At 36.3% G+C, this 27,948-nt stretch overlaps 1 non-coding gene and 1 pseudogene across 1 annotated transcript; one reads left to right on the forward strand and one right to left on the reverse strand.

Moving 5' to 3' along the window:
* LOC112717652 (uncharacterized) lies at positions 1-27,887 on the forward strand (annotated as a pseudogene).
* LOC112718899 (small nucleolar RNA R71) lies at positions 4,282-4,389 on the reverse strand. Its single transcript, XR_003161225.1, has one exon. It is a non-coding gene; the product is annotated as a small nucleolar RNA R71 (small nucleolar RNA).
* Positions 27,888-27,948: the final 61 nt, after the last annotated feature.

A 27,948-nucleotide genomic window follows, 5' to 3' on the forward strand; every position in this document is an offset into this window, starting at 1 on the left:
ATGGAGATGATTCTGAATAGCCACATCATCCATATTGATGCGGCTGTGAGGGAGAATGTTTTCTTCACTCCAGGCCAGCCCATCGAAACCTTTATCATATATACTACTCCCCTCTTTAATGGTTTTTGCTTCTTGAGAGGAAGCTATAAGGATGAAGGAGAAAGGGGGATTGTCACGGTCAATGGAGGGGAGTCGGGAGGTATTAACCGACTTGAGGGAATAGGGATGATCTTCTTCTAGGCCAAAGTACCTGAGTCTGATTTCCTTGGAGAAGATCAGACAGAGGTATCCCCGGCTTCCTTCTCTTTAATGCTTCGAGCCACGAGATTTTTTCTGGTCTAGCATAGTTGATTCATCGTTGCAAACTTAAGAGCCATTTGTTCTGCAAAACAAAACTAAAAGGCACCTTAGTTAAACAAATTACAATTGAAAGTCATAAAGCTAAAGGTCGAAAAGTTACTTAGCTCGGACAAAAATAGACTGGGTACCCTAAGAACTTTTTAATATCCAAGTGAGGAGCTGATGAGCGGATAATTTATACGCTTTTTGGCATTGTTTTTAGTATGTTTTTAGTATGTTTTAGTTAGTTTTTAGTATATTTCTATTAGTTTTTAGTTAAAATTCACTTTTCTGGACTTTACTATGAATTTGTGTGTTTTTCTGTGATTTCAGGTATTTTCTGGCTGAAATTGAGGGACTTGAGCAAAAATCTGATTCAGAGGATAAAAAGGACTGCAGATGCTGTTGGATTCTGACCTCCCTGCATTCGAAGTGGATTTTCAGGAGCTACAGAAGCCCAATTGGCGCGCTCTCAACGGCGTTGGAAAGTGGACATCCTGGGCTTTCCAGCAATATATAATAGTCCATACTTTGCCTGAGATTTGATGGCCCAAACCGGCGTTCCAAATCAGCTTAAAACTGCCCGGCGTTAAACGCCGGAACTGGCACAAGAATGGGAGTTAAACGCCCAAACTGGCACAAAAGCTGGCGTTTAACTCCAAGAGAAGTCTCTACACAAAAATTGCTTTAATGCTCAGCCCAAGCACACACCAAGTGGACCCGGAAGTGGATTTTTATGTCATTTACTCATCTTTGTAAACCTTACGCTACTAGTTCCTTATAAATAAGACCTTTTGCTATTGTATTTTCATCTGGGTAGCTATCTTTATTCTTATGCTATCTTAGATCATTGGGAGGCTGGCCTCATGGCCATGCCTAGACCTTGTTCTTATGTATTTTCAACGGTGGAGTTTCTACACACCATAGATTAAGGTGTGGAGCTCTGCTGTACCTCGAGTATTAATGCAATTACTAATGTTCTTCTATTCAATTCAGCTTGTTCTTGTTCTAAGATATCACTTGTTCTTCAACTTGATGAATGTGATGATCCGTGACACTCATCATCATTCTCACCTATGAACGTGTGCCTGACAACCACCTCCGTTCTACCTTAGATTGAGTGGATATCTCTTGGATCCCTTAACCGGAATCTTCGTGGTATAAGCTAGAATTGATGGCTGCATTCAAGAGAATCTGGAAGGTCTAAACCTTGTCTATGGTATTCTGAGTAGGATTCAATGATTGAATGACTGTGACGAGCTTCAAACTCCTGAAGGCTGGGCGTTAGTGACAGACGCAAAAGAATCACTGGATTCTATTCCTACCTGATTGAGAACCGACAGATGATTAGTTGTGCCGTGACAGGGTGCGTAGAACATTTTCACTGAGAGGATGGGAGGTAGCCATTGACAATGGTGAAACCATACATACAGCTTGCCATGGAAAGGAGTAAGAAGGATTGGATGAAGACAGTAGGAAAGCAGAGAGACGGAAGGGACAAAGCATCTCCATTCGCTTATCTGAAATTCTCACCAATGAATTACATAAGTATCTCTATCTTTATCTTTATGCTTTATTCATACACCATCCATAACCATTTGAGTTTGCCTGACTAAGATTTTCAAGGTGACCATAGCTTGCTTCATACCAACAATCTCCGTGGGATCAACCCTTACTCGTGTAAGGTTTATTACTTGGACGACCCAATGCACTTGCTGGTTAGTTGTGCGAAGTTGTGATAAAGAGTTGAGATTACAATTGTGCGTACCATGTTGATGGCGCCATTGATGATCACAATTTCGCCCACCAAGTTTTTGGCGCCGTTGCCGGGGAATTAAATGTCCTAACTATAGTTTCGCATTTGTTCCCTGCAATAACAGTGCCAAGTTTTGATCCGGCAACAACCCCAAGTTTTTGGAGCCGTTGCCGGGGATTGTTGAGTTTGGACAACTGACGGTTCATCTTGTTGCTTAGATTAGGCATTTTTCTTCAGAGTTCTTAAGAATGAATTCTAGTGTTTCAAGGTGATGTTCTTATCATCACCAAAGCTGATTGATCTTCATCAATTTAGCTCTTGAATGTAATGTCCTGCTGAAGCTTGACTAGCCATGTCTAATTCCTTTAGACTGAAGCTTTAGACTAACATTGCATGATTCCTGGAATTCTCATTAAGAATTTTGATATCTTTATTTTCTTTTTCCACTTAAATTTCGAAAAATCCAAAAAAAATTTTTACAAAATCATAAAAACCAAAAATATTTTATGTTTCTTGTTGAGTCTAGAGTCTCATTTTAAGTTTGGTGTCAATTGCATGTTTCTGTTCTTCTTGCATTCATCCATGTGTCTTAAGTGATCTTCAAGATGTTCTTGATGATTTCATTGCTCTGATCTTTGAATTCTCTTGACTTGAGTGTTTTGTTGTTTCTCATGTGTATTCTCATTTTGTTAGTGTCAGTAGTATACAAACTGCTAAGTTTGGTGTCTGCATGCATTGTTATTAGTTGCATTTTGACTATTCCTCATTATGAAAAATCCAAAAATATTTTTAATTTGTGTCTTTTCAAGTCAATAATACAGAGGATTGAAGATTCAGAACATTCAGCAGAGGAATTACACAGAAAAAGTTGGGCGTTCAAAACGCCCAGTAAGGAAGGCAAACTAGCGTTTAAACGCCAGCTAGGGTGCCTGGCTGGGCGTTTAACGCCTAAAAGGGTAGTGGTTTGGGCGTTAAACGCCAGAATGTGCACCATTCGGGGCGTTTAACGCCAGGATGGCACAAGAGGGAAGATTTTGTTTTTAATGCAAATTTTTTTTCAAGTTTTCAAAATTTTTCAAAATCAAATCTTTTTCAAATCATATCTTTTCAATCATATGTTTTCAAAATCAATTTCTTTCCATTTTCAAAAATACTTGCTATCAATTAATGATTTGATTCAACATTTCAAGTATGTTGCCTTTTCTGTTGAGAAAGGTTTAATGTTTGAATCATATCTTTTCTTGTTAGCCAAGTCATTAATTTTCAAAATCAAATCTTTTTAAATTGCTTTTCAAATCATATCTTTTTCAAAATAGTTTTCAATCAAATCTTTTTTATTTCTAATTTCAAAATCTTTTTTCAAAAATCACTTGATTTCTTTTCCACTCTTGGTTTTCGAAAATCAATTAAGGTTTTTCAAAATGTTTCCAAAATCTTTTACTTAATTTTCGAAAATTACTTCCCCTCTTCTCACATCCTTCTATTTATGGACTAACACTATTCCTCAATGAACAATTCAAACTCCATCTCTCTTGATAAGTTCGAATACTTCTACTTTTGCCTTCTATTTTTCTTTTCCTCTGACACCTCAAGGAATCTCTATACTGTGACATAGAGGATTCCATATTTCCTTGTTTTCTTCTCTTTCATATGAGCAGGAGCAAAGACAAAAGCATTCTTGTTGAGGCTGACCCTGAACCTGAAAGGACCTTGAAGCGAAAGCTAAGAGAAGCTAAGGCACAACTCTCTGTAGAGGACCTAACAGAAATCTTCAAAGAAGAAGAAAACATGGCAGCCGAAAACAACAACAATGCCAACAATGCAAGGAAGGTGCTGGGTGACTTTACTGCACCTACTCCCGACTTCTATGGGAGAAGCATCTCTATCCCTGCCATTGGAGCAAACAACTTTGAGCTTAAGCCTCAATTAGTTTCTCTAATGCAACAGAATTGCAAGTTCCATGGACTTCCATTGGAAGATCCTCATCAGTTTTTAGCTGAATTCTTCCATAGATTCCATGGACTAATGGGGTTGACCCTGAGGTCTACAGACTTATGCTATTCCCTTTTGCTGTAAGAGACAGAGCTAGAATATGGTTGGACTCACAACCTAAAGAAAGCCTGAACTCTTGGGAAAAGCTAGTCAATGCCTTCTTGGCAAAGTTCTTTCCACCTCAAAAATTGAGTAAGCTTAGAGTGGAAGTCCAAACCTTCAGACAGAAGAAAGGAGAATCCCTCTATGAAGCTTGGGAAAGATACAAACAATTAATCAGAAAGTGTCCCTCTGATATGCTTTCTGAATGGAGCATCATAGGTATTTTCTATGATGGTCTGTCTGAACTGTCCAAGATGTCTTTGGATAGCTCTGCTGGGGGATCTCTTCATCTGAAGAAGACGCCTACAGAAGCTCAAGAACTAATTGAAATGGTTGCAAATAACCAATTCATGTACACTTCTGAAAGGAATCCTGTGAACAATGGGACAAATCAGAAGAAAGGAGTTCTTGAGATTGATACTCTGAATGCCATATTGGCTCAGAACAAAATATTGACCCAGCAAGTCAATATGATTTCTTAAAGTCTGTCTGGAATGCAAAATGCACCAAGCAGTACTAAGGAAGCTTCATCTGAAGAAGAAGCTTATGATCCTGAGAACCCTTCAATGGAAGAGGTGAATTACATGGGAGAGCCCTATGGAAACACCTATAATCCTTCATGGAGAAATCATCCAAATCTTTCATGGAAGGATCAACAGAGACCTCAACAAGGTTTCAACAATAATAATGGTGGAAAAAAGAGGTTTAGCAATGGCAAGCCTTTTCCATCATCTTATCAGCAACAGACAGAGAATTCTAAGCAGAGTAACTCTGACTTAGCAACCATGGTCTCTGATCTAATCAAAACCACTCAAAGTTTCATGACTGAAACAAGGTCCTCCATTAGAAATTTGGAGGCACAAGTGGGTCAGCTGAGCAAGAAAATTACTGAACTCCCTCCTAGTGTTCTTCCAAGCAATACAGAAGAAAATCCAAAAGGAGAGTGCAAGGCCATCAACATGGCCGAATTTGGAGAGGAGGGAGAGGCAGTGAACGCCACTGAGGAAGACCTCAATGGACGTCCACTGACCTCCAATGAGTTTCCTAATGAGGAACCATGGGAATCTGAGGCTCCCACTGAGACCATAGAGATTCCATTGAATTTACTTCTGCCATTCATGAGCTCTGATGAGTATTCTTCCTCTGAAGAGGATGAGTATGTCACTGAAGAGCAAGTTGCTAAATACCTTGGAGCAATCATGAAGCTAAATGACAGGTTATTTGGTAATGAGACTTGGGAGGATGAACCCCCTTTGCTCACCAAAGAATTGGATGACTTGTCTAGGCAGAAACTGCCTCAAAAGAGACAGGATCCTGGGAAGTTTTCAATACCTTGTACCATAGGCACCATGACCTTTAAGAAGGCTCTGTGTGACTTAGGGTCAAGTGTAAACCTCATGCCTCTCTCTGTAATGGAGAAGCTAGGGATCTTTGAGGTGCAAGCTGCAAAAATCTCACTAGAGATGGCAGACAATTCAAGAAAACAAGCTTATGGACTTGTAGAGGATGTTCTGGTAAAAGTTGAAGACCATTACATCCCTGCTGATCTCATAGTCCTAGAGACTGGGAAGTGCATGGATGAATCCATCATCCTTGGTAGACCCTTCCTAGCCACAGCAAAGGCTGTGATTGATGTTGATAGAGGAGAATTGATCATTCAAGTGAATGAAGAATCCTTTGTGTTCAAGGCTCAAGGATATCCCTCTGTCACCATGGAGAGGAAGCATGAAGAGCTTCTCTCAAAACAGAGTCAAACAGAGCCACCACAGTCCAACTCTAAGTTTGGTATTGGGAGGCCACAACCAACTTCTAAGTTTGGTGTTGAACCCCCACATTCAAACTCTAAGTTTGGTGTTGGGAGGTTCCAACATTGCTCTGAGTATCTGTGAGGCTCCATGAGAGCCCACTGTCAAGCTAATGACATTAAAGAAGCGCTTGTTGGGAGGCAACCCAATCTTATTATATTTATCTATTTTCCTTTGTTATTTTATGTTTTCTGTAGGTTGATGATCATGAGAAGTCACAAAATCAATTGAAAAAGCAAAAACAGAAAGAAAAACAGCACACCCTGGAGGAGAACTTGCTGGCGTTTAAACGCCAGTAAGGCTAGCAGATGGGCGTTTAACGCCCAGTCTGGCACCATTCTGGGCGTTTAACGCCAGAAAGGGGCACCAGACTGGCGTTAAACGCCAGGAAAGGGCAAGAAGTTGGCATTAAACGCCAGAAATGGGCACCATCCCAGCGTTTAACGCCAGAATTGGCACAGGGAGCAATTTTGCTCGCCACTTGGTGCAGGGATGACTTTTCCTTGACACCTCAGGATCTGTGGACCCCACAGGATCCCCATCTACCCCACCACTCTCTCTCTTCTTCACCCATTCACCAATCACCTCAACACCTCTTCCCCAAAAACCCTTCACCTATCAAATCCCATCTTTCTCTTCACCACTCACATCCATCCTTCATAAAACCCCACCTACCTCACCATTCAAATTTAAACCACTTTCCCTCCCAAACCCACCCTCCCATAACCGAACCCTAACCCTTTCCCCACCCCTATATAAACCCATCTTCACTCATTCATTTTCACACAACCTAAACACTACTTCTCCCCCTTTGGCCGAACCACAAAGCCATTTCCTTCTCCTTCGTTTCTTCTTCTTCTACTCTCTTCTTTCTTCTTTTGCTCGAGGACGAGCAAACCTTTTAAGTTTGGTGTGGTAAAAGCATTACTTTTTGTTTTTCCATAACCATTTATAGCATCCAAGGCCGGAGAAACCTCTAGAAAGAGGAAAGGGAAGGCAAAAGCTTTCACCTCCAAGTCAAGGGAGATGGAGAGATTCATCTCAATGGTGCATCAAGACCACTTCTATGAAGTTGTGGCCTTGAAGAAGGTGATCCCCGAGGGCCCTTTCAAACTCAAGAAGAGTGAATATCCGGAGATCCGACATGAGATCCGAAGAAGAGGTTGGGAAGTTCTTACCAACCCCTTTTAACAAGTCAGAATCTTAATGGTTCAAGAGTTCTATGCCAATGCATGGATCACCAAGGACCATGATCAAAGTGTGAACCCGGACCCAAAGAATTGGCTTACTATGGTTCAAGGGAAATACTTGGATTTTAGTCCCGAAAATGTAAGGTTGGCATTCAACTTGCCCATGATGCAAGGAGATGAACACCCATACACTAGAAGGGTCAACTTTGATCAAAGGTTGGACCAAGTCCTCACAGTTATTTATGAAGAGGGCGCCCAATGGAAGAGAGATTCAAGAGGAAAGCCGGTTCAATTGAGAAGGCATGACCTCAAGCCTGTGGCTAGGGGATGGTTGGAGTTTATCCAACGCTCAGTCATTCCCACTAGCAACCGGTCCGAAGTTACTATAGACCGGGCTATCATGATTCATAGCATCATGATTGGAGAAGAAATAGAAGCTCATGAGGTTATATCCCAAGAACTTTATAAGGTGGCGGACAAGTCCTCTACCTTGGCAAGGTTAGCCTTTCCTCATATCATTTGTCACCTCTGTTATTCAGTTGGAGTTGACATAGAGGGAGACATCCCCATTAATGAGGACAAGCCCATTACTAAGAAGAGGATGGAGCAAACAAGAGACCCCTCTCATCATCAAATCCCTGAGATGCCTCAAGGGATGCACTTTCCTCCACAAAACTATTGGGAGCAACTCAACACCTCCCTAGGAGAATTGAGTTCCAACATGGGACAACTAAGGGTGGAGCACCAAGAACACTCCATCCTCCTCCATGAAATTAGAGAAGATCAAAGAATCATGAGAGAAGAACAACAAAGACAAGGAAGAGACATTGAGGAGCTCAAGCACTCCATAGGATCTTCAAGAGGAAGAACAAGCCGCCATCACTAAGGTGGACCCGTTCTTTAATTTTCTTGTTCTTTATTTTCTGTTTTTCGAAAATATCATGCTTATGTTTATCTATGTTTGTGTCTTTTGATCATTAGTGTCTTAGTGTCAATGCCTTAAAGTTATGAATGTCCTATAAATCCATCACCTTTCTTGAATGAAAAATGTTCTTAATTGAAAAAGAGAAGAATTGCATGAATTTTAAATTTTATAACAGATTAATTATTTTGATGTGGTGGCAATACTTTTGTTTTCTGAATGTATGCTTAAACAGTGCATATGTCTTTTGAATTTGTTGTTCATGAATGGTTGGCTCTTGAAAGAATGATGAAAAAGGAGACATGTTACTGAGGATCTGAAAAATCATAAAAATGATTCTTGAAGCAAGAAAAAGCAGTGAATACAAAAAAAATAAGCGAAAAAAAAAGGATAAAGAGAAAAAGAAAGAAAAAGAAAGAAATAAAAGTGTGATCCAAGGCAAAAAGAGTGTGCTTAAGAACCCTGGACACCTCTAATTGGGGACTCTAGCAAAGCTGAGTCACAATCTGAAAAGGTTCACCCAATTATGTGTCTGTGGCATGTATGTATCCGGTGGTAATACTGGAAAACGAAGTGCTTTGGGCCACGGCCAAGACTCAAAAAGTAGCTGTGTTCAAGAATCATCATACTTAACTAGGAGAATCAATAACACTATCTGGATTCTGAGTTCCTATAGAAGCCAATCATTCTGAATTTCAAAGGATAGAGTGAGATGCCAAAACTGTTCAGGGGCAAAAAGCTAAAAGCCCCGCTCATCTAATCAATACTGATCTTCATAGATGTTTTTGGAATTCATTGTATATTCTCTTCTTTTTATCTTATTTGATTTTCAGTTGCTTGAGGACAAGCAACAATTTAAGTTTGGTGTTGTGATGAGCGGATAATTTATACGCTTTTTGGCATTGTTTTTAGTATGTTTTTAGTATGTTTTAGTTAGTTTTTAGTATATTTCTATTAGTTTTTAGTTAAAATTCACTTTTCTGGACTTTACTATGAATTTATGTGTTTTTCTGTGATTTCAGGTATTTTCTGGCTGAAATTGAGGGACTTGAGCAAAAATCTGATTCAGAGGCTAAAAAGGACTGCAGATGCTGTTGGATTCTGACCTCCCTGCATTCGAAGTGGATTTTCTGGAGCTACAGAAGCCCAATTGGCGCGCTCTTAACGGCGTTGGAAAGTAGACATCCTGGGCTTTCCAGCAATAGATAATAGTCCATACTTTGCCCGAGATTTGATGGCCCAAACCGGCGTTCCAAATCAGCTCAAAACTGCCCGGCGTTAAAGCCGGAACTGGCACAAGCATGGGAGTTAAACGCCCAAACTGGAACAAAAGCTGACGTTTAACTCCAAGAGAAGTCTCTACACGAAAATTGCTTCAATGCTCAGCCCAAGCACACACCAAGTGGGCCCGAAAGTGGATTTTTATGTCATTTACTCATCTTTGTAAACCTTAGGCTACTAGTTCCTTATAAATAAGACCTTTTGCTATTGTATTTTCATCTGGGTAGCTATCTTTATTCTTATGCTATCTTAGATCATTGGGAGGCTGGCCTCACGGCCATGCCTAGACCTTGTTCTTATGTATTTTCAACGGTGGAATTTCTACACACCATAGATTAAGGTGTGGAGCTTTGCTGTACCTCGAGTATTAATGCAATTACTATTGTTCTTCTATTCAATTCAGCTTGTTCTTGTTCTAAGATATCACTTGTTCTTCAACTTGATGAATGTGATGATCCGTGACACTCATCATCATTCTCACCTATGAACGTGTGCCTGACAACCACCTCCGTTCTACCTTAGATTGAGTGGATATCTCTTGGATCCCTTAACTGGAATCTTCGTGGTATAAGCTAGAATTGATGGCTGCATTCAAGAGAATCCGGAAGGTCTAAACCTGGTCTGTGGTATTCTGAGTAGGATTCAATGATTGAATGACTGTGACGAGCTTCAAACTCCTGAAGGCTGGGCGTTAGTGACAGACGCAAAAGAATCACTGGATTCTATTCCAACCTGATTGAGAACCGACAGATGATTAGCCGTGCCGTGACAGGGTGCGTAGAATATTTTCACTGAGAGGATGGGAGGTAGCCACTGACAACGGTGAAACCCTACATACAGCTTGCCATGGAAAGGAGTAAGAAGGATTGGATGAAGACAGTAGGAAAGCAGAGAGACGGAAGGGACAAAGCATCTCCATTCGCTTATCTGAAATTCTCACCAATGAATTACATAAGTATCTCTATCTTTATCTTTATGCTTTATTCATACACCATCCATAACCATTTGAGTTTGCCTGACTAAGATTTACAAGGTGACCATAGCTTGCTTCATACCAACAATCTCCGTGGAATCGACCCTTACTCGCGTAAGGTTTATTACTTGGACGACCCAGTGCACTTGCTGGTTAGTTGTGCAAAGTTGTGATAAAGAGTTGAGATTACAATTGTGCGTACCATATTGATGGCGCCATTGATGATCAGAATTTCGCCCACCAGGAGCCCAGCCCCAACACTCTTCCAACATATCTACCATACACTTCTCAAGCTCGTCTAGGATATTTAGACTATACTTGGCTATCACGGATTTTTCTTGCCAATATAGTGGAAAGGAAGGTTCATATGTCTCATCCAGATAGAAAGGTCGGACACTCTCTACAGCTCAGAATTTGAAGAAATAATTTTTGAAGTCATGGAAGAATTTATCAAAAATGGAAAAAACTTTTCTACCCTGAACAGCGCGAAAGGAAAGCCAAGACGACTTCCTTTCAAAGACCCGAGTTCGGTCAAGACAAAAAGGTGAACAAAGGCCTTGAGAGAAGGTCGGACATTGAGTTCCTGGCACAAAAGTTGGAACATTTTGAGGAAAGCCCAAGAATTCGGGTGAAGCTAGGTAGGAGCGACATTACAAGTCCAGAGAATGTTCGTCTCAAAGTCAGAAAAAGGAAGTCTAATGCCTAATTTTGTAAAGAAGCAATCATATGATAGAAAAAAGGGCGTTCCAAGTTGTCTAAAGGAGGGAAACATACTCTTTCCTGAAGATCTGGTACTACTAACTCATAATTCCACTCATCCTACTGACTTTAACATATTCTATAGTGTCTACGAAAAAAATCAACGTACTCTTTGTCAACTACGGGAACATGAAGAATGACAATACTATCTACCCAAGATAACAAAGAAGGCGGGACCTTTGATGACATGTTAACAATTATAGACCGAGACATAAAAGCTACGCCTACGAATGCAAAATAAACAAGTCATCACTAAAGAGCTCAGCTACAATAAAAGAAGTTGGACAAAAGCAACAAAACACAAAACACGATTTCAAAAAGATCTTTTTAGAACAGAAACCATAAAAATGGCGTCCCTCCTACATTACCGGCAGCGACACCATTGGGAGCAACACAAATACATTCAACAAGTCACAAAAGATAACAAGTTCCTCCAAATTCCAAAAACACAGTCAAACATTCATAACAAGTAATATTCGGCGACAAAAAATAGTTTCTAGCGACAAAGACAGTTTTAAAAAGGATTCCCAGTAAGCAAAGCAACAATTCAACAAGCTACCAAGATGCAACAAGGATCAACAAACATAAAACTGTCATTAACATTCCATAATAACTACTCAAGGTACCATTAAGAATAGTTCAAAGAATTCATAACAGTAGTTGAGACAAACAAACAAAAATGGAAGAAAGTACCAACCTTGATAAAATGTGAAAAGAGAAGGCACGATAAGCAGCAAAATGCAAACGATCCTTTCCAAAGAACCAATACCTCTTCAAACAAATAAAGATAGAGAAAATCTTGAAAACTGAAAGGTGGAATGAAGTAAGAAGCAAAGGAAGAAAAGAGTTTCCTTGAAGGAAATGAAGGCAAATGGAACTTTTTTCGGAAATGAAAAAGGGAAAAGAAAGAGGAAACGAAGCCTTTTATAAGAGAGGAAGGGAAAAAGTGGCATTTCACACCCTTCTTTAAAGCCACGCGCGGATTCCAACAAAATCGCCGTGCAAAGCTTGCCCCCCATTTAAAACAGTAACGCTCAAAATTTTAAAACACATTGAGTACCTTATGAGTCCATATTTGATGATAAATTTGGATTGATTTGAGTGGATTTCATCACATAAATCTACATTTATTCATCTAAATAGCATGCTTTTGTCTTTTCTCTCTAAATTATGTTTAATTGTGAAAACATGCTATTTTGAGCTTAATTTAATCAATTTTATTCCACTTTTATTCCATTCGATACCTTGATACTTTTGATGAGTGATTTCAGGTGTATTAGGTAGGAATGGCTTGATAAGAGTGGAAGAGAAGCATGCAATTGGAAGAAAACATGAAGAAACAAAGGAGAAGCACACAGTCAAGTGTGCGTACACACAACATCCTGTGCATACGCACAAGTCCCTGCGCGTGACTTCATTAAAAAGTCATGTGGCTCGCGATTTGGAAGGCTTTTTGGCCATTTCTGATGGCTTTGGAGCATATAAGGAGGCTAGCAACACACCCATTCATACAATATACACTACCATACATCAAACAACACACTTAGGAGTAGTTTTTAGAGTTATTTAGTTTAAGTTTTCTCTCAATTTTTCTTAGGTTTAATTAAGGTTTATACTACAATTTGCATTCTCTAATTTTGATCTTGGATTCTAGTTATTTTCATTGTAAGTATTTCTTAATTTTCTCTTTTATTGCACTACTTGTTCTGTATTTTCTTACACTTTAATTTCCTTTGTCAATATATACATAGTTTTGCAATTTTGAGTTTTGGTTAATGAATTTGATGTTTGATAGTTATTTCATATTTGTTGAGTTGCCTTTGTTGATTTTGATCATTTGGTTGTTCATAGTTTTTATCGTTTTTCTAATTTTTCTATATTTTATGATTATGCCCACCATGTGTTTGATGAAATGACAATTTTGATTATGAGATAAATTTTCACCCCTTGACTTGGGGAAATGAGTGTATAGATTACTAGAGTCATAATGTCCGACATTTAGTGATAATTCTTGGGTTGTTAGTTGTTATTGTTTCCACTAACGCTAGCTTTTTACTAAGGTAATTAGTAAGTTAGCTAGGATTTGTGGATTAATAACAATTATGCTCACTTGACTTACTCTTCGATGTTAAGGGTTCACCAGGTGAGATTAATCCATCATAATTATCATAGTTGTGGTTATGGCAAGGAAGGAATTCCATAACTCAACCTAATTCAAGGTTCCATTTATGTTTTGAACCGCATTTTCATCACTTTAAAGCTTTACTTGTCCATATTACATACATAGTTCTTTTATTCCTTCATTAGTTTATTAATTATAATTTTGAGTGTTCTTTTATTTCTTAATTGTTTGCTTCAACCATCGAAAACCCTTTGAATTTCACAAACAAAATTGTGCGCTTATTGTCACTAGTTCCTAGGGAGAACAACCATCGAAAACCCCTTGAATTTCACAACCAAAATTTTGGCGCCGTTGTCGGGGAACTAGTGCAATGAGTGTTATGACTTTGGTTGTTGTGAATATGTGATAGTGTGAATGGATACTTTTTGGGTTGTTTGTTTGCTTTTGTTGGTAATTAGGATTTTGTTTCTTTTGTTAATTGATGTCTTTAGTTTCTATTTTCTATTTTCTCTATGAGTTATCACCCTCTTGGTTTGGAGTATGGTTGTGATCATTTTGTAGGGCTTGATAACTTCAATTTTGGATTGCATCATGGGATTGGAACATCAATTTTGGAGGGAGCAATCTCCTCCATGTCACAATGAGCCATACCCTCCCCCAATAGACATACTCAACCCAAGGATATGGTGGATTTCATCTTGATTATGCACCTCCACCACCATATACCTATGACCCATACCCCCAACATAATCCTCAATCACCACATCTTCAAACAACACACCAATACAACCATCCACCTTCTTACATACCACCTCAAAACACTTACCAACACGAGTCACCTCCTACATATACAACCTTTCTCCCAAACTATGAACCTCATTTTTCACCCAAAAGTGAAATTTTCCCACCCTTGACCCAAGACCATCAAGACCTTCAAGTTTTTCTCCAAGAGCAAGAAGGATTCCAAAGAAGACAAGGGCAATTCATAGATACCATAGCCGAAGTGGTGAACCACTTGGTCCTACTACGCTGATCCAATCAAAGCATTCCTCTTGAAGAATGTGAAGGATCGACTAAAGGGTGTAGCGAGGAGGAGAACGTGGAGCCTCAAGGGAAAAAAGAAGAGTTAGGGCATGAATTACAACAAGAGGAAGAAAGTGAAGTATTTGAACCGGAAGAGGTAAAGGGAGAATTGAGGGAGGTTGATCAAGATGTAGATTCCATCATTGATTTTTTTTGTCCGCATTGGTCAATCCCCTCAATGATCTTGATAAACCTTCCTTTTTTGGATTTGAAGAAGAGTTGATGTGGACTTCTCACAACCTCATTGTTATGAATTAAGTGATGGGGAAGAGGAAGTCGGTGAGGAACAATTCTGTTCCAAAAGCATATTGAGTGGGTGGCAATTTCACCTATGAACTTCATTGGCCCCCATCAATATGCTATCTTGGAGATAGATTACTAACTTAAGGTCTTTCTTGGGTTGCTACATGGTGCAGAAAGGAGTGTTGGTTGCCAAAGGAGTCCAAAGTCCTTCAAGAAAACCAATTCAAAAATTGGAGTCCAAGTGAGATGCAAAGCACAATTGGGTGATTTCCAGAGAGTGTTGGGTTATTTCAAGGGTAATTTGAGAGTTTGTCCATCCGGCTTGAAGCATAGAGATCAACAAGAAGGAGAAGGGAAAACTAGAATATAGAATCTCGGAGGAGCTTTGAAGTGCAAGCTTGGATGGAGATTTAAGGAGGAGTAGAAACATAAGGACTATACACCAAAGTGCTAGGTGGGAGACACCCCACCATGGTAACATTGTTCTTACCCCTTTTCTTGTTTATAATTTTGGTTTATTGCATGTTTGCTTGTCTTAGTTAGCCTATGATTACTTTAATTTTGAGCTTAGTTAGGCTAATTTTTGTATGGATCATGAATTTATAGATTTCTAGATGTTTTGGGTTGAACTTGTGTTGAGCTAAGGCTTAAGTACCTTAGAAATTAAGAAAAATTTTTGGAAAAATAGGGCATTGTGCGTGCACACAGCCCTGTGCGTGCACACAGCCCTGTGCATGCGCACAAAATCACCAAATTCTGTGTTCTGTGCGTACGCACCCACCTGTGTGTATGCACACTAGCCTACACAGCCCCTGTTTAGAGCACTCGCACGCCTTATGCATGGGCGCCCCATTATGTTTTGCGCTTTGTGCGTACGCACAGACTTATGCGTATGCACACCAACCCCAAATTCCCTATTTTGTGCGTGCGCACCCCTCTGTGTGCGCGCACACTCATTTGCATCCATTCTGTTCGTAGCGCTCGCACCGTTTTGAGCGTGCGCACCTAAGCCATTTTTGACTCTGTGTGGACGCACACATGCGTGCGCGCGCACACATGATCCATTTTTCAAAAAAAAAGTATTCTGTGCGTACGCACATTTCTCAATTTCCCCTCTGTTCAGAACGTTTGCACACCCTTGTGCATCCGCTCACCTTTTCTTTTTCACCTAGTGTGCATACGCACACATATATGTGCGTACGCACAAGTGATGTTTTGGGCAAAAATTTTGATTGCTCTTTGAATTAAGCCCTAACGCACTTCCGCCCCCTCCATCCCTCTCTTCTCTTGCTTTTCCCCTGTTTTTCTACTTGTTTTACTTAGTTTTCAATGTACCTCATTTTGATTTTAGTAATTATATATGGTTTGGTTTAGTTGTTTGCTAATTAAATAAGTTGCAAGTATTTGTTTGATGTTAATTGGGTTGCTTTTTGCTTGAAGTTTGGTTTAATTTTTTATGAATATGTGCACTAAGCATTAAGTCTTTATTTGATTGCCTAAATAAATTTTGAGTTTGATTCATATGTTGTAGCTACCATATGCATTAAATTATATCCTTGTTTGGCAACTTAATCATGAATTGTGCACTTTTACTTTAGTGAATTGAATTGAATTACTTGTTCATCATGATTTTCATATCAAATTAATCACTTAACCGGTACTTGTTTCTTTTTAATGCTTGGCATCTGTTTGAGTGACTTAACTTGATTCTTATCAAGCTTATCACTTTTTGCAATAAGTACCTTTACCATGTTACTATTTCATTACGTTTCATGATGAATAAGGAGTTTTCTTTTCATTATTGGATTGGTTATTGTATATTGTGCTTCTATATCAATTTTGCACTTTCACTTGCACAATTTCAATATCCAATATTTCAAAATTCAATCTACTTTAATTGTGGTTACCTAGGTTTGTTTGTGCCTTAACCCTTGCTTATTCTTTACTTGCAACCTAGGCTATTTAATTGAGGAACGCATACTATTTCTCTTGATTATGTGGTTCTCATTTTTACCCGGTCAATGTGTGTGTTTTAAAATGTGTGCACACTTAGAAAACACACATTGTCTTCTATCATACCACACTCATATGAACTCTTCCTCAATTTCTGTTTATTTGTTTTATACAGCAATCCGAGCCTCAGTTCCTACCAGCTGAAGGTGGCGCCTCTTAGAGCCTTTCATCCCCTGGATTATGTGCATGCACAGAGGACCGTGTAACGTTTAAGTGTGGGGGAGGATATGCAATTTTGGGGCGTAAATTTCTCTTTCTCAACACTTTGTACTACTTTCTATTTTTTTATAGTTATGTTTTTATGGATATTTGTTTATTATTTCATGACATTGCATTTTGATTAGATTGCTTATATATATCTTAGCTTGCTTATAGTTCTATGATAGTAAATATTTGCATTTGCATATTACCTAGTATAGAAAATAAGTTGGTAAAATCAACAAAGGAATTTTCAAGAAATCCCTTTTAGGGCATTCTATTTATTAGATTTGAAAACTTGGTTTTCAACTTGTTTGAAGTATTCTTATGGAACATAGAAAAGAGCTAGAACAAAACACCTAGTGAGATTTGAGCCTTAATGGTGTGGTTGCACATTTTCATCTACAAAGTTTGTTCTTATGTGTTATACTCCTTTCATGATTGTGATCTTAGATTTGCTTGAATCTTTATGTCCTATATTTGGTGTCTTAAATGCATTTAGTATGACTGAGGCCATTTTTAAAATTGAACTCACTAACCTATATAGCCAACCCTTATATCTATCTTTGTAAACCAATTTTGAGCCTTTAATTTCCCTTTTGTTCTGATATTAAGCACATCATTTTCCCGAAGTAAAAAATCATTAATGTCCATGGATTGTATCTTTGATTAATTTGGGTTTGAGGAGTGTGTGTTAATCAAGTGTGGAGGAACTTTTGGGGAAACAATGTAGTAAGTTTACTTTGGGAATTCATTGAAAAATTTTAGAAAAATGGATAAACACTCATGCATTCATTACTTAAAATATATGCATATCTTTTTGGTGATAAAAGAAAAGAGAAATTTTGGTGTATTTACTTTTTGGAAATGTGTTTTCTAAGTGTGCACGGTTTCCCCTAGTTAAAAAAAAAGAAAAGAAAAGAAAAGAAAAGAAAAAGAAATGAATGATAATAATAATAATAATAATAATAACAATAATAATAATAATAATAATAATAATAATAATAATAATAATAATGTTAAATAAAGAATGCATATGTGTGTGAATTGGAAAGAAGATGCATGAGTGAATGTGAGATAGGAGAAAAATGGAAAGTTAGGTTGTTTTCTTTTGTGTAAATAGGGTGATATAGGATTAGGTGGGATACTTGAGCTAATAAAAGATCCAATCCGCTAGTCCACTTAACCATATTAATCCTACCCTTACCCTAGCCCCATTACAATCCTCCAAAGACATCGTAATATTTGTATTCATGCATCAAGTATTAGTTGATTGTTAGATGACTAGCAAATCCTAGAAAACATTATTTAAGGAGAGTTAAGTGATTAAGGCTTAAACACTGAGCGATTAGAGCGTATACTCATCCGGTCAGGGGTTCAATTGTTCAATTATATTATTCCTTCTTTTATCTTGTATTTTCTTGCAAGTTGTTGAAATTAATTTTAAAAACTTCAAATCAAATCTTTGGACATTATTCATATTGCTATATTTTCTTGCCTTCACCCTATGGATCTATTTTGAATTAATTGGAAATCTATTGTTTCTTTTTGCCAAACTCAATAGGAAACCATAGTATAGATATAGGTAGATAGTGTTTAGCATAGTTGCATGCATATAAGTAGTTGCATTGAATAATTTTCTTGTCCTTTTACCCTTCTCCTTTGATTGTGATTAGCATGAGGACATGCTATTGTTTAAGTGTGGAGAAATTGATGAGTTCATATTTGATGATAAATTTTGGATTGATTTGAGTTGATTTCATCACATAAACCCACATTTATTCATCTAAATAGCATGCTTTTGTGTTTTCTCTCTAAATTATGTCTAATTGTGAAAACATGCTATTTTATGCTTAATTTAATCAATTTTATTCCTCTTTCATTTCATTCGATGCCTTGATGCTTTTGATGAGTATTTCAGTTGTAATAGGTAGGAATGGCTTGATAAGAGTGGAAGAGAAGCATGCAATTGGGAGAAAACATGAAGAAAACAAAGGAGAAGCACACAACCAAGTGTGCGTATGCACAATATCCTGTGCATACGCACAAGATGGAGATCAGCAAGTGTGCGTACGCATAGGAGCTGTGCGTACGCACAAGAGAAAAATTCAGCAAGTGTGCGTATGCACACACCTGTACGTATGCACAAGTCTCTGCATGCGACTTCATTAAAAAGTCACGTGACTCGCGATTTAGGTGGCCTTTTGGCCCATTTCTAATGGCTTTGGAGCATATAAGGTAGCTAGCAACACACCCACTCATATAATATACACTACCATACATCATACAACACACTTAGGAGTAGTTTTTAGAGTAGTTTAGTTTAAGTTTTCTCTCAATTTTTCTTAGGTTTAATTAGGGTTTATACTATAATTTTGCATTCTCTAATTTTGATCTTGGATTATAGTTATTTTCATTGTAAGTATTTCTTAATTTTCTCTTTTATTGCACTACTTGTTTTACATTTTCTTACACTTTAATTTCCTTTGTCAATATATACATAGTTTTGCAATTTTGAGTTTTGGTTAATGAATTTGATCGTTGATGGTTATTTCATGTTTGTTGAGTTGCCTTTGTTGATTTTGATAATTTGGTTGTTCATAATTTTATCATTTTTCTAATTTTTCCATATTTTACGATTATGCCCACCATGTGTTTAATGAAATGCCAATTTTAATTATGAGGTAAATTTTCACTCCTTGACTTGGAAAATGAGTATATGGATTACTAGAGTCATAATGTCTGACATTTAGTGATAATTCTTGGGTTGTTAGTTGTTATTGTTTCCACTAATGCTACCTTTTTACTAAGATAATTAGTAAGTTAGCTAGAATTTGTGGATTAATAATAATTATGCTCACTTGACTTACTCTTCGATGTTAAGGGTTGACTAGGTGAGATTAATCCATCATAATTATCATAGTTGTGGTTATGGCAAGAAAGGAATTTCATAACATATCCCAAGTCAAGGTTTCATTTATGTTTTGAACTACATTTTCATCATTTTAATGCTTTACTTGTCCATATTACATACATAGTTCTTTTATTCCTTCATTAGTTTATTAATTGCAATTTTGAGTGTTCTTTTATTTCTTAATTGTTTTCTTCAACCATCGAAAACCCCTTGAATTTCACAACCAAAATTATGCACTTATTGTCACTAGTTCCTAGGGAGGAGAAACCAACTTGGGTTGGTCGAGTGGTCAGCTCACTCGTCCGTTTAAACAAGTATCGGGGGTTCAAATCCCGCCTTGTGCATGCAACAACCTATTGGCCAGCAGCAGACCCTTAAATGGAGCTCAGATCCGCGACGGATTAGTCCTTAACCCGTCGGGTTGGGGGATACCGTGGGAAACCAAAAAAAAAGTTCATTGGAAGAACGACCCGAGGTTGAATTACTCTCGCTTATTTTAATTTGAAATTAAACTTTGATTGGGAGGGTTACTTGTCGGTTTGGACTATGCTACCAACGAAGAAATTATTTTACTAAATTTCTGAACCATCGTAATCCTCTCATCATCAGTACTCGACCTCTTGAAGGCGGCACACCCAATGATGAATACTGAAGCTATAAAATGCTTGAACCCAACCTCCCGAAAGCTCAGACTTAAGCAGGGACATTGTTCATACCCTGGCCCAAATTTATAAAAGCCAGACCCAATAAGGGTTAGAGACCCAACCCAAAAAGGTAACCTCTACCATATACCCGACCTCTTTGAAGAGGTCGAACACGACAAAGGGATCCCAGCTCTACTTGTCTAAGCAAGTAACTGCCTCCGCGAATTTCTCTAACTATCTCTATCTCCTCTGAAAGATAACTTCTAACAAACTTCTAAAATAAAGAGAACGATTATCCATCAATAAAGGTGGAACTACTCCAACAAAGGTGATTATTAATTCTACTATAAGTACACTGACACCCCTAAGGTATATTTACATTTGATCCTACGAAAAGCGTACTTAAAGCCCTTGCTAGCTTAAGTATCGAAATCTCTTGTAGGAACCACCCCCCACCTCCTCATGAGAAACTCGGACGACAGCACCTCAGCACAAGGACAAGTTGGACGCTGACTCACAAGGAGTCTGGACCTCACGTTCAGTCCCAAAATAACGTTTTAGGTAACTCTCGAAATAATATGTGTGTGTGTGTGTGTGTGTTTCTATTTGTACAGAATGATAAAGGGGCACATTCAATCTTTGTTTGTGCATTAGTTGTCAATTCGCCCGGAAAGAACAAAAGAAACATCTTGTTCTTTCTTCAACAATTTCTGATCTCTAGTAGACCTCTCAGTAGGATTCGAACCCAGATGCAGTCATTGCTTTTCTTTCTGTTACTCCGAAAGTAGCTGCTTCAGCTTCAGCCACTCGAATTTTCGATATTCCTAAAAAAAATTGAATGGCCTGACCATGTATCAAGAGCCAATCTTCGATAAAAGAGAAGGTTCCATCGGAACAAAACTTTTCTTATTTCAATTCGCTCAAAAAGAACGCTAAAAGAGTTTAATCGTAAAAAAGAGGATTTTTTGTGTGTGTGTGTGTAATAAGTGATTTAACAAATAATTATCAATTGAAGAATATTTTAACCAAATATTTTATATATATATTTGTTATTGATGAATATTTTGGTGCGAAACAAAGTGTGTTATTTTAATTTTGCAAAAACAAAGAATATATATTTTATAAATAAGAGACTAGAGTTAGGAGAGTGTTATTTAAACATTTAGTAAGAAAGGAAAGAGTTATTTTTTATTTTTAATTTGAAGAATAATAGAGAATCAGTAGAATTTATTATTTTTGTTCAATAATTAGTCAATAATATTGAAAAGTGTGAGTTAAAATATATTATTGAATTACTAATTAAAAGAATTAGAATAATAACTAAAAGTATTAACAAAAAATAATAAATTACATTAGTCCTCAGATTTTTTTCATTTTATATTTCATAAATAATTATTTAATAACAAGCTCAAAATGATTAAATAAGGTGGGTATTATGTTACCGCGTTGAGAAGGAGTCCAACCACATCTGTATCTCTATCAACTTTAGATAGATTGAGGTAAGGCCAATTGTTATTTGCAACTTTTTCTCAAGGGGTGAGTGACCAATTGTGAGGTCCCTCTGTTCCAACCGGACCGACCAAAACCTACGCCATGCAAAGGAACAACCAACGGCGTTATGCCCCCACTTATTGAAAAAGACACATTTATTAGAAGGAAGAATTATGATAAGAAGGGATGGACATCCTACCCAATTCGAGTTTGCTTTACGGCTGAAAATATTATCACATTATCACGAGGAGGATTCACGATCTATGACCATGTCAAATACAGTAGAAGAAGAATTTCAATGCTACAACAAAAAGGGATCAAACTCTGATCCATTCAAGCCCAATCAATCTCATAATTAACTGTAATTTCTTTTACGGTAGTGCTACGTAGCGAATAAACTATTCACAATTAAAAGCCAAGCAATTAATAGATTTAACTTATAATTATGGTTTTAAAATATATTAAAAAAATATAGGTAAACAATAAAAATATTAAATAATGTAAAAAATGAATATATCAGATGTTTAATTTACTAAATATGCGGATAGTTATTTTAATATTAAGATTTAGGTGAGTAATTTGGAGTGTAGATGAAACAAAAAAAAATATATTAAAAACAGAATAGAAAATTTTCCAAAATTACATCCTAAAATTTCTCACCTCTTTTATCAATTAAGGATTAAATTCAAAATCACTCACAAAATAATGCCTTTAAATCTTTAATTAACCCAACCAAAAACCTTCGCTTCTTATTTAAGGTGTAATTATACAATCTCACAATCCTAAAATTGAATAAAAAATCCCCTTATCTTTTTATATTTATTTGACAAATTCACTTAATTCCAATTTTATTACAATCTTAGAAAAAGTAGTATGTCTCATATGTTATAACTTATAAGTAATTTTTAGATGTTACAGTAAATGAATATTAGATGTTACAAATAGTGGTAATATGTTGCGATATAATTCCAGAATTAAAATTTTGGATGTTAGACTTGTTACTTTTAGATGTTATATTCATTGAATTTTAGAAGTTATTTTTTTTTTGTTGACTAGAAGTTAATTTATATGTGTATAATAATAATAATAATAATAATAATAATAATAATAATGTAATGAAAGACCGTTTATATTTTTATTATTTATATTTATTATCTTATATATTCAAGTGTTGAGCTTTAAATTAAATACATGTACAATTATCTATATGTTAGAGTAAATGAATATTGGATTATTATATCTACAATTATACGATCTTTTAAAAATAAATTTCAAATCCTTATATATATTGTTAACCCTACAAAATTCTAAAATCACCATAGCACATTTTATAAAAAATTTAAACATCTCAAATTTGATTAGTCTCAATTTATTGAAAATAAGAAACATAAAAAATTATTGGTTTGTGATATGATAAAAAAATCTGTTTCAATTTGTTTATTATAGATGTTACATATTTAAAAATATGAATGTTATACATTTAAAATATGTTAACAATTTTTACTATATAATTTATATTTTTAATGCAGATTATTATAAAATAAAATATGAAAGAAAATTATAAATAAAATTTTAAATAAAATTATTAATTAATCATATTAAAATCAATAAATAAGTATACATATAAATATCAAATAAAAGTTTAAATTAATTTAAAACCATGAACTATTAGTGTATATATGAAATAATTTGAAATATATGATAAGATGTATATAGTGTAGAATTGATAATATTAATTGTAAAAATTTCTTTAATTATATATAGATATTAGATGTCTATAATTATGAATGTTATATGTATAAAATTATAAATGTTAAGAGTGTGAAATTATAAATATTATGTATGTGAAATTATGGATGTTAATTTAAAAACATTTTCACAAATTCTATTATACAACCTACTTTTATATATTAATTGTTATAAAGTAAAAAAAAAGAAATAAAATATGAAAAAAATAATAGAATTATTGATATTAAAAGAGATTCTAGATAAAATAAACAATAAAGTAAAAAATATAAAAATGTGAAACAATAATGGGCACCATCTATTACTACAGTACAAACGAAGCTTAGCGACAAAAAATTGCCAGTCGTTTATCTAACCGTCGCAAATTTCAGAAGTACCAGCGATTGAATTTATGTGTGCCACTAATCAGGACCTTTATCATAATCCACTTGTTCAATCTCTTTTTTATCATAACCAATAACTTTCCTCAACTGCAGAAAACCTACTCCTTCTTCTCATGTGCACAAAATCTCTAATCTTTGCTCCACCCTGCGCCTTTGTGTGGTTGTGGAGTTGTGTGTCTGCCATCCTTCCTTTTCTCCTCGGCGTTGACCTTTTGCCTCTCCTCCAAAGTGCATGAAACCCCTGCTTCCTCCTCCACGATGTGCAAAATTCCAAATCTCTGCTCCATCGTGCGCCTCTGTGTCGTGAGCTGCTTAATTTTCTCAAAAAAATTGGTTGGTTTCCTTGCTTCAGTTCCTTCTATGTAAAAGTGATAAAACCCTTTTTCATAAATCAAAAATGTCTTTTTTCCCTCTCAAGAGAAGTTTCTCAATTTCGATTTTTATGTCATTCATCCAGTAGTGTGGATAATCATATATTGTGCACACAAACTTCATATTTTATCAGAAATGATTGCCATTGAATATTAGTATTTTCTTCCTTACACGTATTTTTAATTGGAAAATTAATTTACAATAGTTGTCGAATATCGATGGAAAGCATTTATTAGTTGAATCGTGACTCATGAACTAAAGATTTGATGTTACTCTTATTGCCTTTATTTGTCAATACTTTACACAAATTTTTTTTTAGGATCAACTCAATTCAAGGAACACAAAGATGAACGACCAAGATACTCGTGTTCTCGCCCTTGAAATAAAATTGGAGGAGATGAAATATTTTTAAGAAGAGGTTTTCAGCTTAAGGGAGGAGCTACAAAATTCTAATTCAAAGTAAGCCTCACTGATACATGAATTACAGACTAAATAAGTGAAATTAGAGAAGTCAGCTTTGTTCATAGAGAAACTTGAGGAGTCGATTTCATCACTGCATTAGAGTATCAACTTGAAATAGAGAGTATGAAACTAGATATGATGGCCTTGGAGCAAGGTCTTTTTTAGGCCAAGAAAATCCAAGACGAAACCTTAGAAGAAAAGAATAGAATGGGTAGATTGGTTGATGGTTTGCATTTGAAGATGCACAAAAAAATATCATCTCTTTAGATGAGGAAAATAAGGATCTTAGAAAGAAACTTGATATCTATCGCCACCATGAACACTCAAATGTTTTCTCAAAAGGTTGAAGAGCGGCTGAAAAATAAAGAAATTTCACAAATAAATAAACAATCAACTTGAGTCCATTACCTTGTAATTCAACCATATCAGAGGATGTAAGGTACATATTTAAAATTTTGTTTAGATGCTTGATTTACAAAAGTTGACATGTGAGTATGTGACCAGTTACAAATTTTTTGTTTGATTACATAATACTAATAATTGATGAAAGGATGTAGACACTTCTAATTGGATACTTAGGCTAAAGGAAAAGATTTGATTATGTGATCCTTCTTTCACTAATCACTGGATAGTATAGAATAGGTGCCTTATTGACTCATGATAGTTATCAGTGGCTAAGAGAAGGGGGGTTGAATCTTAGCCCCTTTTTGCTGAGTAACACTTTCTGCCTTTTCAGAATGATTCACAAGATATTTCTGCCTTTTGTCTCGTCACTAGTTAAGAGACATTTTCTTTTTGTCTCGTAACCGGTGAAGAGATATTTTTCAATTTTGTCTCCTAAGCAACAGAAACAGAAATGGAGTAGAAGAGAAGGAGAGAATCACACCAAGAAGTATCCTGGTTCAGCTGCTAAGTGCAATACAGCCTACATCCAGTCTCCATCACAACAATGAGGGAATTTGACTATAATGAAACTTATTACAAATACCAATTATTCCCTAGGAACTACCCTTCCTATCCGAGACAAGTTCAGAATCTATCCTCAATCCTGAACTTGACTTGGTCACCTACCAAACTTTTAACTGCTAAGTGCTAACCCAACTTGCAAGGGGATTCCCATAGAATCATGATATACAACATATAGATGTACAAAGGACCTCTAAGACATCTATGACTTTTTCTGTAATTTGTACCCTCTTTTTTTTACCTCTCATTGGCTTTTTCTTACAAACCTCACACTGTTTGCCTTTTTCACCATGAGACTCAGACAGACAAAACTAAAGAAAAGAATACAAAATAAAACACATTGAAGGAGAAGAACTTCTGTTAGCTTGGGTAGCTATGAGAACTCTGTGCTTACTCTCCTTGTCTCAACCCTTGGCCGTTCACCCTTATTATAGAAGGAAAAGCTTCCAAGATTGAAACCCAGTTGAACCAAGCCACCTTCTTCTTCTTCAATATCAAAGCCGGTTCGAACAGAGAGAAGAGAGAGGGAAAACCGAAAGCAAATCAACATGCATTTACCTCTCTCTCATTACTTCACATCAAGCTTCATCAATCTGGGCATTCCATCTTGACTTTGTCCCCAAGAAAGAATTCTGACCCTTGATGAACCCTTGATCCTTGACAGCTCCATCTGTTCCTTTTTTGCTTCTTCCTCCACGTAGCTACAGTAGCTACCTTCTGTGATGGATGAACAAAAGTGGAAACGAGCTTCACCTCAGAGATCTTATTCTTTGGCCAAATTGGATTTCTTCTACTTTAGGCATGGAGATCTTGAAGCTTCTTCTCCACATCTTGTCTTTAGTGGAAAAGATCTCAGCCACGCCATACTGTGGATCTTCTTTTTATAAGGGTTATCATCACCTTAGCCGCTTGCTTCTTCCTAGCCTCTTTGTGATTTTTACTGATAGCTTCTTCTATCTTCATCTCTGATGGAAGTGACAATTTGAAAATAAGAGAGAGAAAAGAGAGAAGAGGAAAGGAAACTCTAGAAGCAATGAATGTAATTAACCAAATTAAATCTCACTTACATTCCCATATGCATAGTAACGTGGGAGGCAATAAAAGTAATCAAATCAATTTGAATTTTCTCTTTTCTGTTACCAATGCATGCATTTAAACCAAATTAATTGAATTTGAATTCCATTCCAAAGGCCAAGTGGGTAACCGTGGGAAGCATGCACCGTACCATTTCCTTTCTCTTTTCTTTAGTTTCAGACCAACCATTTTGTTGGATCAAAAGGAAATAGTTTTGGGCTTCTCATTAGTTCTCTGGCCCAATTAACATTTTGTGACGCAACAAACAATTCAGCCATAATGCTTAAAACATTTTTGTACCAAAGACTGAATGTTTTCTCAACACAGTGGACCATGATAATTTTAGACCAATAGACAAATCTGCACATTAGCAAAATTATTAATCAACCAAATGCAATTACCAACTTAATAATTTTACAATAAATTATTTTTAACAATGTTTGATCATCATCATTTTTTAAAGTTTTTCAAACTCAACAACTCATTTTTAGTTGTATTTATAATACTTTAATCATTTTCTTTCTTTCTTTTTTCAATTATAAAAAAATCTTTATAATTTAAATTGTTCATTCACTAAATAATGTTCCTCCAATATTTTGTCAGCACTTATGAAGGAGTATTGGGTCCACTCCTTAGAAGATTGACAAGGATCTTAAATCTAGCTGCAGATTTAAAAGGGAAGATAGAAATGTCACATCAAATCCAGAAATATGAATGTCTTGTGAATAAACTTAAGGTATATGATAAAGTCCAATCAATGAAGTAATCTACGTAAATTTGATCAATATAAAAGCAAGAAATAACACTTGTGCCGCTATGCAACATATCACCTTTTGAATTTTGAGATTGGGAATTTATGTGGTATCTTGACTTTGTTTACTAGGAAGAATCGCAAGTGAAAAAGTTGAAGGCCAAAGAGGAAGCAGAGGAATTAACTCAGGAAATAGCCGAGCTGCGGTACCAACTTACAAATTTGCTTGAAGAAGAATGTAACCGCAGAGCTTGCATTGAACAGGCATCTCTGCAAAGAATTACTAAGTTAGAGGCACAGGTATGAACTTGAAAGCTAAAATTAGAGTATAGTTTCAAGATCCTATTATATTTATGTATGTAACAGT

Source organism: Arachis hypogaea, chromosome 10 (assembly GCF_003086295.3).
Source record: "Arachis hypogaea cultivar Tifrunner chromosome 10, arahy.Tifrunner.gnm2.J5K5, whole genome shotgun sequence".
Taxonomy (NCBI): domain Eukaryota; kingdom Viridiplantae; phylum Streptophyta; class Magnoliopsida; order Fabales; family Fabaceae; genus Arachis; species Arachis hypogaea.